At 37.2% G+C, this 13,998-nt stretch overlaps 1 protein-coding gene and 1 pseudogene across 3 annotated transcripts in view; one reads left to right on the top strand and one right to left on the bottom strand.

The window, feature by feature from the left end:
- The window catches only part of LOC143639316 (small ubiquitin-related modifier 2 pseudogene), a 52,046-nt pseudogene extending 46,096 nt beyond the window's left edge, over nucleotides 1-5,950 (top strand).
- Nucleotides 1-13,998, bottom strand: part of Arhgef9 (Cdc42 guanine nucleotide exchange factor 9) — a 349,964-nt gene that overhangs the window by 199,455 nt on the left and 136,511 nt on the right. The window lies entirely within an intron of this gene.

The following is a 13,998-nucleotide window of genomic DNA, read 5'->3' as shown; positions in this document are numbered from 1 at the left end:
TGTTAAGTGAAATGAATAAATCACAGAAAGATTACTAGATCATCTCACACATATGTGGAATTTTAAAAAGTTGAGCTCATAAATAGAGAGTAGAACGGTAGCTATCAGGAGTTGGGAGTTCAGGTGGGGAAAGAATTTACTGAGATGTTGATCAAAGAATACAAAAATTCGGTTAGGAATAAATTTAAGAGATCTCTTATACAACATGATGACTATAGTTAATAGCAATTCTTGAAAATTACTAAGAGTAGTGTTTAAGCATTCTCACTACACAATCTAAGCATGTGTAGTAACACATGTTAATCAGCTTAATTTAGTCTTTCCACAATGTATATGCATTTCAAAACTGCATGTTGTACACAAAAAATATAGACAAATTTTATTGGATGATTTAAAAATGCTTAAGTTATAGGAAAAGAACCTAACTACTATGGAAATTAGGGCTTATTTATGTTTCTGGTGTTTCTAGTTATTCAAAACCTGTGGTAATGTTCTGAGTCCTAGTTCTATCCACTCAGCCTGAGCTACCTAGTTTGAGCCTAATATTTTACAGAGCATCTCATCAAAACACTCCACTTTACAAATTCCAATCCGAAATCACTGGAGTGACCTCCCTATACTATCAAATTAGATGAGAGTGCTTCAATTTTCTCTAATGGATGTTCTGTCCTTTTTCCTGTGGATAATTAGCTGGTAGCAGGAAACAGAAAAGTAAAGGACAATGTTTTTCATTAACCAGAAAGCTATTTTGTGAAAGTTGAAGCTGCAGAAATTATTCCCATCCCAACAATATTCCAGGAAAAAAAAATCTGTTCTGGCTATTTCTACTTTCATTTTTCCCTTCCCTTTAGATTATGAAACTGCACCATGTCTATTCTTTCTTGTAGATAAACTTACAACTCAGTGTTTTGCTCACAGTGGACTCTTGGCAATGTTAACTAAAAGATTGATTCATGCTACTCAAAACTGAACCACCATGTAAACCTGTGACCATAGAACTACAAAAGAATGCAGTCCAAAAATTTGGCTTTGTATAACAAGATACAGAAAATAACATGAAATGGATACTGATAAATTTTTTCAAGTGAAAACACTGTGAATTAGGTTATGGCTTCTTATTGGGGACAGTATTCTTACTTTTTGCTGCTAGGAAATAAAACAAAAAACAAACAAAAAAATGAATCCCTGATAAATCATCTCACAGATCCCAGTACTTGCTCAAAGACTGGAATAAAATTCTGCCTTTGATGTGGCATAAGGAATTTTTTGATTTGGGAAAAAAATTCTAGCCATGGTGTCTTTCAATTCCTGTATTGACAGGAAGGGAGAATGGCTTTTTTAAAAAAAGGCATCACCTATGATATTATCATATGTATTACATTAACAGATAATTTATTAAGGTGAAATTCACATAACATAAATTTAACCATTTTAAAGTAAATGATTCAATGACATTTAGTACATGCCCAATGTTATGCAATCACCACCTCTATCTAACTTTAAATTACTTCCATTACTTCAAAGTATTCTTACCATTAAGCATTTTCTCATTCCTCTCCATCACCGATCCCTCACCCTCCCTCCCCAACTTCACTTCTGGCAATCACTAATATATGTTCTGTCTCTTCAGATTTATTTATTTGGGATATTTCATATGAATAGAATCATATGGTATGTGACATTCTATATTTGACTATATTATGTAGCAATATTTTGGAGATTCATTTATGTTATAATATGTATCAATACTTCATTTTTATGGCCCAATCATACTCTGTTGTATATACAGTTCACAATTTGTTTATTCATTCATCCATTAATGAGTATGTGAATATTACTTATTCTTGTGAATAAGTGCTGATATGAATGTGAGATTATTGTACTTGTTGAGTAACTGTTTTAAATTCTTTTGGCTATATACTTAGCAGTGGAATTGCAAGATCATATAGTTACCCTATATTTATATTTTTTTACCTTTTTAATTTTTGTGTTTGTTTTAATTAACTATACATGACAGTAGAATTCATTTATACACTTTGATATATCATACAAAATATAATTTCTCATTTTTCTGAGAATACATGTTATAGAATCATATTGGTCATGCAGTCACATATATACATAAAGTAATAACGTCTTTCTTTCTACTATCTTTCCTATCCCCACAACCCCTCCCCTCTCCTCCCTTCACTTCGCTCTACCTAATCCAAGGTAACTCTATTCTTTTCTAAGTGCCTCCCACCCCTACCTTATTGTGAATTAGCATTCACATATTAGAGAAAACATTCAGCCTTTGGTTTTTTGGGATTGGCTTATTTCACTTAGCATGATATTCTCCAACTCCATCCATCTACTGGAAAATGCCAAAATTTCATTCTTCTTTAAAGCTGAATAATATTCCATTGAATATATGCACCACATTTTCTTTATCCATTCAACTATTGAAGGACACCTAGGTTGGTTCCACAGTTTAGCTATTGAATTGAGCTGCTATAAACATTGACATGGCTGCATTACTGTAGAATGCTGATTTTATGTCCTTTGGGTATAAAGAAAGGAGTGGGATAGCTGGGTCAAATGGTGGTTCTATTCCAAGTTTTCTGAGGAATCTCCATACTGCTCTCCATAGTGATTGTAACAATTTGCAGTCCCATCAGCAAAGTATGAGTGTACCTTTGTCCCCACATCCTCACCAACATTTATTGTTGCCTGTATTCTTGATGATTGCCATTCTGAAAGGAGTGAGACTGACTTTTATCCTCACTGATGGTATTGATTATAATCCCTGAAACAATTAATAACTGTGGAATATTAGAGCTGGCTGGTAGTTAGGTGAAATTTAGTGACAAAGCTTGCCTTCTCCTTGAAAGTTCAAATTAAATTCTCACCTGCAAAAACAGTCCCCCCTTCCTAGTAGGCTGCCAGTTCAACTGCAGCTAAGCTGAGACTTTGAGCTACCATGGAAAAACGCTTAATGAGTAAGAATACTTTGAAGTTATAAAAGTATTTCCTGCAGCCATTCTCTACTGGGCAGCTCCAGAAGCAAGCTGTCAGGCATTTGAATTGTCTAGTCTACTTGTTCAGTTGCTACTTGGCCAGCCTCTTCTTACCAAATTACCTTATATTTTTCACTATCAACTGCTGTCTTGAAGAAAAACTTGTCTGCAAATTGACCAACTGAGAAAAATTGAAGGTGGTGGGATTAACTGGCTGAAGAAGATAAATGGAAAAGGTGAGAAGGACACAATATTTTATCAAATTAAAAGTCATTTTTTTTGTACATTAAAGACTGTTCTTGGGCTGGGGCTATACCTCAGTGGCAGAGCTCTTGCCTAGCATGGGTGAGGCACTGGGTTCAAGCCTTAGCATTACCTAAAAAATAAACAAAATAAACGCATGCTATTCATCTACAACTACAATTTTTTAAAAAAAAAACTGTTCTCAGTAAGAATAGAAAAAAATAAAGTGAACTAGGACTACAACTTCAAATATTTTAATTATTTTTAAGTATCATATTAGATAATAAGGCATCTCAGCCACTCTATAATTTTGGGTCCATTCTTAGACTCTTCCAGGTCAAGGGAAATCATCCCATGTGAAAGAACTCAAGAGATGTTCTAAGGCCTCTCTCATTCATCAAGTTTAGTAGCTTAACATTTAAAATACTTTAAAATTTCTAAAAAGTTTAAAATTTCAAGAAATTTTGTTTTATATTTATACTGAATTATTCATATTAAAAATAATTCATTTTCTATCCGGGTGCAGTGGCACATGCCTATAATCCCAGCTAAGGGATTGGGAAGCTAAGACAGGAGGAATTGTGAGTTCAAAGCCAGCCTCAGCAAAAACAATGTGCTAAGCAACTCAGGGAGACCCTGTCTCTTAAAAAAAAAAAAATAGGTTTGGGGATGTGGCTTAGTGATCAAGTGCCCCTGAGTTAAACCCCCAGCATCCCCCGAAAAATAATAGTAATCCATTTTCTTTCATTCCAGTCTCTGGAAACAAAGGACAATTTATCATACATTTGAAGAATTATTTTGTAAAACTAGGGATGTGAACCCAGGGCCTCACACATGCTAGACAAACACTCTACCACTGAGATATATCCCAATCCCTGCAGATAATTTCCAATGGCCTTATGGTCTATTCTTCTCTAAGTTTAACAATCTTAGCTCCTTTAATCTTTCTTTGAAATTTTTTTCCAACGCCCTCTGTGGTTCTACTCGGGACACCTTTCACTCTCACTTTACTCTGACTTTAAATGTGGAATCTAAAACTAGACAAAGTTTTCTAGTAAGTATGAAATACAATGGCAAGCTTCCCTTTCCAGTGATAAATTTCACATACTGAGCTTCTTCAACATTTGTGATAGTAGACAACTCTCCTGTCATTGGTTACTGAGGTTGTTTTCCATTGCTTTTGCTAAGTACATTAACTTTATGGAATATTATGCAGCCAGTGAAAATGATCAAAACTAACAATAGTGTACAGCAACAGAGGGAGAAAAAAATATGTGCAGCATATTGTCATCAAAACATTGCAAATTAGAAACTTACATGGATTGTTATGTAAGGCAGCACATTACTTTATATACCACTTTATTATAGCACTTACCATTTTATATTTCTATCATTTGTTTCTATATCTTTCTGCCCCTCCAAGGCAATGTAAATTAACTCTGAGGACTTTGGTAGCACTTGGTCAATTCTGTTACATCAGCACTGTGTGTGGGTCCTGGCAAAGAGTAGGTACTCAGCTATGTTAAGTGAATGGATAAATTAGAATCATATAAAAATGCCTTAAATATAAATATGGAGTCTCTGAAACAATAGGAGAAAATACAAAAGATTGTTACTGGATTCATTTTATTCTTCTCAAATTTTTTTTTTTCACCTTTTTTTCTTATATAGAAAAAGGGAAGACAGTGAAAACCAAAATTAAAGTATTTACTCTTAGCCCTTAGTATCCTATTTTCTACCCATCCAACTTTTTTCATTGTTCCCTGACTGTCTTGGTATCTGATCGGGTCCTTAAGTTTACCTTTAATAAAAAAAAAAAAAAAAAAAAAAAAATCCTTGGAAATGTCTAGCTCATTTCCAGAGACACTGCTTACTAACAGTCCATTTACTCCCAACCTAATCTTCCCAGCTCTGAAACCACACTTGGGTGTGATATAATAAGCATGTTTCAGGGTCATTCCCTCATCCTTACATTCTAACAGTATAAATTTCTATTTGGAAGTAGAGTTAATAAAGGGTTGGTTAGGATAAAACCCAGGTTCAAACTCCATGAATTATACCATCCATTGCTGTGCTGTATGATCTCAGATTTTATGATCTCAAGATTCTCTATGCCCCCAAGCCTGTCCCCATTTGATACTTTCAGTAACTATGTTTTTAAACATAAGTTAGAGTGGAAGTAAAAAGTTAATATGTAATGCATGCCTACTATGCATCAGTCCAACCTACCTATGACAAGTTCTAATACTATCCCGGCTTTTTAGAGAGGAGGCAACATAAGAGTTAGGGTGGTATCTCAAGATCACACAGAAGGTACATGGCAGAAAAGTGTTTAAATCCATATATATATGCCGCTCCTCAAGCTGCCTGTGTGCTCCTTCGGTGCGGATCTGGTACCTCTTTTGTGAAGCCGCAGCTGAGGAGACTCTGGCACTCGCCATCGCCGAGGAAAAGCCCAAGGACGGACTCAAGACTGAGAACAAGGATCATATTAACTTGAAGGTGGTGGGGCAGGATGATTCTGTGGTACAGTTTAAGCACTTAGTAAACTAATGAAAGCATATTGTGAACGACAGGGTTTGTCAATGAGGCAGATCAGATTCTGATTTGACAGGCAGCCAATTAATGAAACAGACACACCTGCACAGTTGGAAATGGAGGATGAAGATACAATTGATGTGTTCCAGCAGCAGACAGGAGGCGTCTACTAAAAAGAGAACCTGCTACTTTACTCCAGAACTCTGTTCTTACAGACCAAGAATACATTCTCAATTAGAAAACTAATTTGTTTCCCCATCTGTTGAGAGCCACAGCCGAAGGGGCTCCAGCAAACTTTCAGACTGCCAGCTGATGATTGGCTCACAGCGGCCCCAGCAACACCTAGCTGATTGGCTCCTCTGTGGAGATGCTCATTGAGCTGTTTCCCTGCCCTTTCAGACTACCAGCTGATGATTGGCTCACAGCGGCCCCAGCAACATCTAGCTGATTGGCTCCTCTGTGGTGATGCTCATTGGGCTGTTTCCCTGCCCTTTCAGACCACGGAGCTGCTCATTGGGGGACTTTTTTGGCTCCACCCATGCGACCCAGCCAATCGGCCTCAAGAGCAGGAGGATTGTGGGAAGAAGAGGTTGTTGGGTGTGTGGCTTGTGGGAAGCCGGTGGTGGCAGTTGGGCTCTGAGGGTTTTTTCCTGAGGAGCTGTTTTGTTTATCTTGTGTGGTTCTAAAAATAAAGTTAGTTTCTTTTGACAAGTGGCTCCTGAATTGTGCACAGCCAGACTGCGGCATTGGGTGGCTCGCACGGGGAGCGACTGAGGGTAAGTAAACCGCTCGCCCCTGAGGGCAGGGTGAGAGGATGGGGAGCCATTTTAAGATTCCTCTTTTGTTTTGCTTCATTTTTGTTTTAAGTTGCCTGTCCCTGGAGATGAGTGAGACGGAAGAAAAACCGCTCACTTCTGAGGAAAAACTATTTACGTCTGAGGAACAGATAGGGAGAAAGGACGGATGTACATGTAAGGAGGATAGAAAGGTTATAATGATTTTGTGTGGTTCCATTTTTATTTCATTCTGTCTCGGTTTTGTTTGGCGTCATCTTGTTGGGTTGTATTATAGTAGAAATATGGGATCAGAAATTAGTAAAAAACAAACCGAAAGAGTGTTAAGTAAATTGTTAGAGGAAGAAGGCATCCCAGTAAAATCAAGAGCAGTCAGGGCATACGTTGATACAATGCAAAAATGTAGCCCATGGCTTTTTAAGGAGGAGTTATTAAATATATCACAATGGAACCATCATGGTGAAGATTTAAAAAGAATAGAAAAGAACAGCCCAGGAACTCTGCCAGCTGGCACATTGGCATTGTGGGCATTGGTATCTGGTTTTCTTAGTCCAAAACCTTCAATTCAGACAAAGGTAGAGGAAGGAGAAGACATATTGATTCAAGTAAATGAGGAGGTCTCTCAAGTTAGTCAGAAAGAGGAAAAGATTCAAGTAAAAGAGAAGGTCTTTCGAACTAATCAGACAGAGAAAGAAAGTTTAGAGCAGAAAAAGCCATCGGGGGGAAAGTTACAAAAGGAGACTGCTACTAAAACCTTTCTATCACCAGAGGGCTTAAGTGTCCAACCAACAGCACCACCTCTACAGGAGACTGCTACTAACACCTTTCTATCACCAGAGGGCGTAAGTGTCCAACTGACAAGGCCACGTCCATATGCTGAGAGGCCCCCAACCCCCGCAGTGGATAGTTCAGATCCTGAGACAGGATCTCAAGTATTAACATGCCCTGTATTTGAGGTAGGAGGGCAGCGAATTTACCATACTTTAAATTTCAAAACAGTGAAGCAGCTAAAAGAGGCTGTAATAACCTATGGTCCTCAAGCACCCTTCACTGTAAGCTTGGTCGAATCCATTACCAACTTGAACATGACGCCAGCAGATTGGGCTAATATGTGTAAAGCTGTGCTAAATGGAGGACAATACCTGTTATGGAAGGTTGCCAATGAGGAATTTTGCAAGGAGACGGCTAGGCGAAATGCAGCAGCTGGTTATCCTCAGAGAAATCTAGATATGTTGTTAGGAAAGGGACCTTATGAGGATCAGCAGCAACAAATTGCATATGATCCTGGTGTATATTTACAAATTGCTGTAGATGCAGTTAAGGCATGGAAGACTTTACAAGGACATGGAGGTTTACAAGGTCAATTATCTAAGATAATACAAGGAACTAATGAATCTTATGCTGAATTTGTAGATAGGCTTATTCAAACAGCCACCAGAGTTTTTGGGAATACAGAACAAGCAATGCCATTAATAAAACAACTGGCTTATGACCAAGCGAATCGTTGGTGCAGAGATATCATTAGACCATGGAAACATGAAGATTTAAACACATATATTAAATTATGTAGAGACATTAATGAACAAGAGCAAGTCATGGCAGCTGCAGTAAAACAGGCTTTAGATGCCAGAGACATTAATGAACAAGGGCAAATTGTGGCAGCTGCAGTAAAACAGGCTTTAGATTCCAGGCCAAGAACATGCTACAATTGTGAACAAACAGGACATTTTAAAAGGAATTGCCCCATAGGAGGAGGGTTTAACAAAACTAGGTATCAAAGGAGTAGAATACCGGGTATTTGCCCACTATGCCGTAGAGGGAGACATTGGGCTAATGAATGCCGTTCTCAAACCACCATAGAGGGTACTCCATTATCAAAAAACGAACAAGGACCAAGTGTTTATCCACGATATCGTGGAGAAAGGTACTGGGCTCCATTGCCAAAAAATGGACAGGGGGGCCCAATGCTCCGGGGCCCAAAACCACAAATATACGGAGCACTGGAGGAACCCAGCAACCCCATCAGGGTAGTGCCCAGGACACATTGTCCATCAGATCCCTCATCAGACAAACCAGAGGGAGCGCAGGGTTGGACATCTGCGCCTCCGCCAGATCAGTACTAACTCCAGAGATGGGAGTTCAAATCATTCCCACAGGGGTGAAAGGACCTCTTCCCAAAGGAACAGTAGGCTTATTATTGGGACGCAGCTCTTCTACTCTAAAAGGACTTATGATAAGTCCTGGGGTAATTGATCCCGATTATGAAGGTGAAATAAAAATTATAGCCAGTTCTCCAAATGGTATATCAGTAATTTCACCAGGAGATAGAATAGCACAGTTACTAATAATACCAAGCCTACATGATAAATTTTCCAGTCGTGCTACAGAAAGAGGTTCCAAGGGATTAGGCTCCACAGGTGTAGATTGGGCTATGCTGTCTTTAAATTTAGATTCTCGCCCCATGCTAAAACTAAATATTCAAGGACATGAATTTAATGGGCTACTGGATACAGGTGCAGACCTTAGCATCATCTCTCGTCAAGAATGGCCAAAACATTGGCCATTACAACAAGCCACTCAAACGCTTCGAGGCCTAGGAGTGGCGACTAATCCCCATAGAAGTGCAATGGTATTAGATTGGAAGGATCCTGAAGGATGTGAAGGAACTATACAGCCATATGTATTGGATTATCTTCCTATAAATTTATGGGGACGAGATGTCCTAGATCAATTAGGTTTGACATTAACAAATAACATCAACCAAAATGCACCCACTATTATGACTAGACAAGGTTTTAGGAAAGGAAAAAGATTAGGAAAACAAGAACAAGGTATAGCAGCACCAATACAAATAGATCAAGGAACAGACAGACATGGGTTGGATTTTCAGAAAGGGCCACTGAGACAATAAAAATTACTTGGAAATCAGAAAGACCAGTATGGGTTCCTCAGTGGCCCCTGACTAAAGAAAAGATACTAGCAGCCCATGATCTGGTCAAACAACAATTAGCAGAAGGACATATACAACCTTCTGTATCTCCCCATAATACTCCCATTTTTGTCATCAAAAAGAAATCTGGTAAATGGAGATTATTGCAAGATTTAAGAGCCATTAATAATGAGATGATTATTATGGGACCTGCTCAATCGGGGATTCCTCAATTGTCTGCTTTGCCAAAAACTTGGTATGTTTTAGTTATAGATATTAAAGATTGTTTTTTTTCAATTCCAATTCATCCTGAGGATAGTCCACGTTTTGCATTTACTATCCCTGCACTGAATCATGAAGGTCCTGATCAGAGATATGAATGGAAAGTACTCCCTCAAGGGATGGCTAACAGCCCAACTATGTGTCAAATTTATGTTAACAAAGTAATCCAGCCACTTAGAAATAAAAATCCTGAACTACAAATATTTCACTATATGGATGATGTATTATTAGCACACAAAGCTAAAAACACATTGCTAGACTGTTATGCCACACTTACAAACTTATTAAAAAATTATAATCTAGAGATAGCAATAGATAAAGTACAATTAAATTTTCCAATTAATTATTTAGGAGTTCTATTATCCTCAACCATGGTCCGTCCACCAAAAATTCAAATACGAGTAGATCAACTCAAATCACTTAATGACTTTCAAAAGTTATTAGGAGACATAAATTGGATAAGGCCTTATCTAGGTATACCAACAGGAGAGTTGGGACCTTTATTTGATATCCTAAAAGGTCCATCAGATCCAAATTCACCCCGAATGTTAACGCCTGAAGCAAGAAAGGCATTAAAAATCATTGAAACATATATGGAAAATATGCATTTGGATAGAATTGATATAAGTTTGCCTTTATTATTTATTGTACTACCAACAAAAAATATTCCTACAGGAGTATTTTGGCAAGAAGGCCCATTATTATGGATACATTTATCTTATTCTCCTAACACTATTCTTACTAGGTATCCTGAGGCTGTAGGACAATTAATACTCAAAGGAATAAAAGCAGCAAAGGGAGTGTTTGGAATTTCTCCCAATAAAATTATTACTCCATATACTATGAATCAAATTGATGAGTTAGCTAATGAGTTAAATACTTGGGCAATAATCATGTGCAAATCTAATGTTTCATTTGATAACCACTTACCATCTAATCCTTTATTGTCTTTTTGGTCATCGCATCCTGTAATTTTTCCAAAAATGACAAGAAAAACACCTATCGGGAATGCTCCAAATATATTCACTGATGGATCAAATAATGGTACAGCAGCAATAGTTACACCTGATCAAACTTTTACATTTTTAGTACCCAAACAATCAGCTCAAAAGGTAGAGCTTAAGGCAGTATTACAGGCTTTTGTGATGTTTAAAAATTCTGTATTTAATTTATTTTCCGATAGTCAGTATATAGTTAATGCTATAGTATCCCTTGAAGATGCTGGTAGGATTTCCCCTTCCTCTACTATTTTCTTTTTGCTTTCCACTATACAAAGTCTAATCTGGGACAGAAAAGATCCATTCTTTATAGGACATATCAGGGCACATACAGGATTGCCTGGAGCCCTTAGTTTGGGCAATGATTTAGCAGATAAAACTACACATGACATACATATTTTCTCTACACTAGAAGAAGCTATAAATTTTCATAAAAAGTTCCATGTCAATGCTAATACTTTACAAAAGCGTTTTAAAATAACTAAGGAACAAGCTAGACAAATAATAAAACAATGTCAAAATTGTGTGACCTTTTTACCACAAGTTAATCTTGGAGTCAATCCTAAAGGATTGATACCTAACCATATTTGGCAGATGGACGTCACACACTTGCCAGAATTTGGAAAATTAAAATATTTGCATGTTACAGTTGATACTTCTTCTGGATTTTTGATGGGCTCCCTTCATGCCGGAGAAAAAACTAAAGATGTTATAGCTCATTGCTTACAAAATTTTGCCACTGTGGACGTTCCAAAACAGTTAAAAACAGATAATGCCCCTGGTTATACTTCTACCTCTTTTAAACAATTTTGCTCATCATTTGGCATTACTCATATAACAGGAATCCCATACAATCCACAGGGACAAGGCATAGTTGAAAGAGCTCATCAAACTATTAAAATGTACTTATTAAAGCAAAAAGAAGGAATTGGGAAGGGGTATATATTCCCCAAAGATAAACTTAAAATAACCCTTTTTACTCTAAACTTTTTAAATTTGGATTCATCAGGGCTTAGTGCTGCGGAAAGGCATATGTGTCCAAAAAATGTACATAAGCCCAAGGTACTTTGGAAGGATATTCTAACAGGACAATGGAAAGGTCCTGACCCAGTAATTGTCTGGAGTCGGGGTTCTGTTTGTGTGTTTCCACAGGGAGAACAGCAGCCGATTTGGATTCCAGAGAGATTAACTAAGGTCCTGACCCAGTGATTGCCTGGAGTCGGGGGTCTGTTTATGTGTTTCCACAGGGAGAACAGCAGCTGATTTGGATTCCAGACAGATTAACTAAAGCGATTTCTACAGACCAAAAAGAAGATGTGATATCCAGAACTCCAGTTTGGTTATTCTTACATCTGCGACAGAACCAGAATGCTTTTTTCAATATCTATTTTATTATTGCCCTTTCCCATATTTTTTTTTTTTTTGAGCTCATACAGACCTAGGTTAATGTTTTGCTGATCAGTTCTATTTTTTGACTATAGAGTTTTTAAACATTGCAATGGAGATTTCACCTGTAAAAAGTTATAAGGCCTTTACTATTATGTTATGTGTCGTATGTATTATGTGTGCACACTTGTGTTTTGTGTTTGAATGTACGTATGTCCATATGTCATATATGATGAGCGTTCATGAAAAAATGGATCCAAATAATTTCTTTTTTTTATTCACGTGATTTAAATGGTTTAATTTAAATTGGGTAAACAGCTGTTGAAGATTGTTTTAAAATGTGAACAAAAAAGGAGGTTAACAGATCTGTTTGTTTACTTTCACCTTTCCTTTTTAACAGATCTGTTTGTTTACTTTCACCTTTCCTTTTCATTATATTTAATAATTCTCTTAAAGATAATGTAAATTGTTAAGAAAATTGTTTTCTTTTAATGCCTTCTGGAACGTTACATAATTTTTTCTTTAGCCATTATTGCCAAAATTCCTATCTTCATCCCAGTGCATGAAGACAAAGATAAAATCAATCTACAGCTTCTGCAATAGCCATCACTGAACTGCTTGCAGAACTTGCCTGGACTATGTATCACTTATATGCATTGTGAACTCACTTGTATGCATTGTGAACTATCTGTTGGTGCAGCAACTTCTGGTAGTGTTGGGGTATACATGCTGATGGTGTCATTGGGCTAATGAATGCCGTTCTCAAACCACCATAGAGGGTACTCCATTATCAAAAAACGAACAAGGACCAAGTGTTTATCCACGATATCGTGGAGAAAGGTACTGGGCTCCATTGCCAAAAAATGGACAGGGGGGCCCAATGCTCCGGGGCCCAAAACCACAAATATACGGAGCACTGGAGGAACCCAGCAACCCCATCAGGGTAGTGCCCAGGACACATTGTCCATCAGATCCCTCATCACCCATCCTATAGTAATTTGGTTTCACCACATCCTGACTACTACAGAATAGTTTTCTTTATTCTTTCATTTTCCCCTTCCCATTCCTTTATTGTACATTAAGTAACTGGTGTATGTGCGCAAGCACATTGCATTTTTTTTAACTAAATGACCAATGATATGTTTTGATTGACATCAAATGGAGATGGGATGGGGAAAAATACTGGTTCTGTGAAAATATCCCCTTTCTCCATTAGTGGCATGCTCATTTAGCTTTTTTCTTTCTATTCTAATAAGTTATTTTGCTCTCACTGTTTTAACAACAACAACAAAAAAAAAAAAATCTGAACAACATAAAAATCCTTGCATACCTTGTTTGATTAGAGAATTTTAATGTTTTTCATTTATCATTGTAGAACCAAAGACAATTTTATAACTTTTTTGTACATAGCTGTTACATGTAGGGCAATCTGTCTTTAAGTAGGGGTAAATTACTCTTAAAAAGATTCCTAGATAGTTTTCCCTTCAAGTCAAGCATCTTGTTGTTTAAATAAACTTCTTGTTTAAAAATGAAAAAAAAATCCATATATGTCTGTCTTCAAAACCTAGTCTTTGGTACATATCAGACAGGTTGGGCTGGTACAACCAACTTTTTCTTGTGATCCATCACAATGATTAAATCAATCCTCTGCTGCTCCCCATCCTATAGTAATCATTATGAAATGGTTTGACATCTGTACCAGAATTGTGCCATCTCAGCTCTAACCTCACATCAGACCACATCTCCCCTCTCACCACCATCATCATCTTTGCTAACTTGTGCTAATCTGAGTAAAACATTGGAGGAAACTTAGTCACTGAATTCTCAAAGTG

This window comes from Callospermophilus lateralis, chromosome X, assembly GCF_048772815.1.
Source record: "Callospermophilus lateralis isolate mCalLat2 chromosome X, mCalLat2.hap1, whole genome shotgun sequence".
In the NCBI taxonomy this organism is placed as follows: Eukaryota; Metazoa; Chordata; class Mammalia; order Rodentia; family Sciuridae; genus Callospermophilus; species Callospermophilus lateralis.
Note: the sequence above shows the minus strand (reverse complement) of the source record. Positions and strands in the feature narration are given on the sequence as shown.